Source organism: Thunnus maccoyii, chromosome 4 (assembly GCF_910596095.1).
Source record: "Thunnus maccoyii chromosome 4, fThuMac1.1, whole genome shotgun sequence".
NCBI classification, from domain to species: Eukaryota; Metazoa; Chordata; class Actinopteri; order Scombriformes; family Scombridae; genus Thunnus; species Thunnus maccoyii.
In genome coordinates this window covers 18,556,842-18,560,199 of record NC_056536.1, presented here as the reverse complement: position 1 = coordinate 18,560,199, position 3,358 = coordinate 18,556,842, and positions in this window count along the sequence as shown.

Below are 3,358 nucleotides of genomic sequence, written 5' to 3'. Positions count from 1 at the left end.
ATCTTTGCACACTTGAAAATCATTTTGAAAAATGTAAATTATGGGATAAATTACGACATGAATTCATGCACAAGGTATAACATCATCATCAGAGTTTGCAGCCAGAATTTCCGCTCCATTTCTCTCTCTTGACATGCAGGTTACAGCCTTGCATAACTTCACAGCTACTGTAGCAAAATTGAGAGGAAACGGGGAATGGATAACAAATTACACCGCCTAGTTGCAGCTTCTGCCAAAGTAAAAGGTTATCTGAGGTCACCCGCTGAACAGCCTTTGATGAGACAACCTTACTGCGATGAGGTTTCCTGGCAACACATTCAGAGCTGAATAATGTTGCATATGATCTGGAAAGTAGCAGCATTAGTGAGGGTGAGAGCACAGACAGGCACCTGGGGAGGTGATGATGTGACAAGAGCTGCAGAATTTAACTTCTAGTGAGGAGAGAGAAATAGAAAGAGCTCTATAAAAGCTCCTTTTTCCTTTTCATGGCTGGATTAACACAAGATGGGGCCCCATTTTACATGGTAATACTCTAGCTATTTGGTAGTTTTCAGTTTTCCATGATAGTAAACTCAACATCTTTAGATTTTGACTGTTGGTCAGACGTAGCAAGTGATTTGAACTTAACTTGGCTTGAGCTTCAAGGAATAATGATCTGCATTTTTCTCTTTTTCTGACATTACATACACTGAGAAATCAATCAAAAAAAGGAAAAAGTTGTCAGACCTATTGACAATGAAAGTTGGTTGCAGCCTTAAAGTACTCCTATGATAGAATAATACTAAATTGATCAAGGTTTTATGCGCAATTTGATAAAAGACAGCTTTACAAAAAATGAGCATAACCTTAAACCAACGTAATTAAGGTATTTTAAAAAACTAGATTTTGACACAGGGTCCCTCTTCAAGGCCAGATGAAGGATGGAGGACCTGTTATAGTTGAAAATGAACTGAGGTGCTGCAAATATGTGATAAATCCAATTATTTAGACCCAAATGAGTAAACCTAAGGCCCACGAGGATCTCCTTCCTGATTCTTTTGTCACTAACATCTTGCAGCTACAATTTTCCACTTGACCACAAGAGGGTAGTATGTTCTGTGAAAAAATTTTGTAAGAGGCATCTATTGTACATGTATTATATTAGGTTTTGGCAGAGATTAAATGCTCTTGTTCTCATCTTCCGTGTGTATCTGTGACTGGCTCTCATTCCTTCGTTAACCAGAGGTAATTTGCAGCATTCAAAAACAGATTACTTGCCAAGGAAAGATCTTGAGGGTGCCATATTTATTGTGTATCCCTTGGTTTGTGATTATTTGTTCAGTTGAACAGTTTCTTGGAAATATGCACTACCAAAGCACAAAATCAACCTAAATTATAAGGACAGGTCAAAGCATTATTACTGTTTTTGTCTACCTGTCTTTTAGAGGAGTCTTGTGTTAATATGTACATATTCGTCCATATTCCTTAATATATTTGTGCTTGTAATTACCACAAAAGGGGAGTCGGTAGAGTTTGTCCACAGGGTGCTCTAGATATACTATAAAGTATATGGTGCTTTCCCTATGTGTTGTGAAATACTTTTTCTTATGTTAATGCCAAACCTACATGTGAGTTTTGATTGTATTGAAAGGAATAAGAGTGGAATTACATTTGGTTACCCTGTTACTGCCATTATTTCGACCATACAAATATAAAAACCTGAATAAAATACAGTATATAGAGAAACGGTGGTCTGAATGGTGTGATAAGCAGGAAAATTATGTGAATCATATGTTATGGCCGTCATAGTCACCAGATCTCCAGCAAAGTGACTTGGAGAATCTATGTTAAGGTGCTATGAAGCTGTTTTGGTGGCTCATGGTGGACCAGCACCTTCCTAACTTCATTTTGTCGTTTTTTTTTCTTTAATTGGTCCCATCTAACCTCCATCCTTCCCTCACATACACACACAGACTCACAGGCATTTCTCACATCTGTGTTTACACCAGTTTTCCAAGGTGACAGGAATTTTTGCCTTACTGCTGGGAACACTACAGCCAATCCATCTTCCTCTGTGTGTATAAAATGCAGAGCTGGACTCTCAGGCCTGCATGGTGTGCATGACATTCCTGAATCAGTTATGGATGTACAAGTGTGCAAGGGAAGGTCTGTCTGTCTGTGCTGTGCTCCTCAGTGCTGCAGCTCCGATTGAGACATGAGTCACCTGATATTTAGAACAGTCACTGGTAGTAACAAAATATTTGAAGAAACACGGAGTTTGACTCAGTGTCTGGTAATGTCATGCCTTTTTTGAGCTGTCTTAAAAAGCTTTGCACTGCGAGAATCTGGGATTTGGGGTTTAGAGCGATGTTTATCAATCTTTTCTCGTGTAACCGGTTAATATGAAGCAATGTCTACTTATGGCCCCTTGTCACATGGTGCATGTTGAGTTGTGTGAACTCTCCTGTCAAAGAGTGATTTTCCCCTTTGTTTAATTTGAATATTTTTCTGTGACATGAACAGGTCAAACTGTACTGTATATCCTTGGAAAAAGCTAAGACTGGAGAAAAGTTAAAAAATATTTTTTTTATTTATTTTTTTTATTTCCTACTCCGCTAATGGTTTCATGACCCCTTAGATTCATCTTATGACCCCTTATATGGCCCAAACCCTAAGTTTGGGAGCCACTAGTTTAGAGTACACTTTAACCAATGATTTTACTTTAAAATCTTGCATTAATTTTTTTTTCTTTTTTCGGCCACTTGGGGCAGCAAAATAATCTATTAACACAATCTCATATTATCACTTTATAAAGGTGATATAGTGAGCTTGTTAGCAAGCAGTTGTCTATTTACACATTGAGCAGACACGGAGCATCATTTGCATTAATTCAGAGTCACGTTTCTGGCCACCTGATAAATTTAAGTCCAATATGCACACTATTTTTAGCTCTATTTTGGTCTCCTGAGAAAATACCTGGGTCTTTAGCTGCTAAATGCTCCACCATATTCCCTAGATAAGCACTAACTGTGTGTGTCTGCTGTTTGGTATTGGGCAGGTTGCATACAGTGGCTTAATCAAAGCTTTTCACAAAAGTATAAGCCTGCTATGTCTGGAAATCACACTGATGAGAGCGGTGAGACTGAACCAAATCAGTAAACAGGCAGGCTGTAAAACCAAAACAATGAGCTGAAAGATGCTAAAAAAAAGCTCCTTAAAGCTGAGGGGAACTGAAGAGTTGGGTGATGATTCTCTGAGTTCATCACTATAAACAACTCCCCCAAGTACTTTCTTCCATTGTAAACATACAACTATTGTTACAAGCAGCTTTAAAGCTAAAATGTGAAAATCAACATTATAACTGACACAACAAACCAGG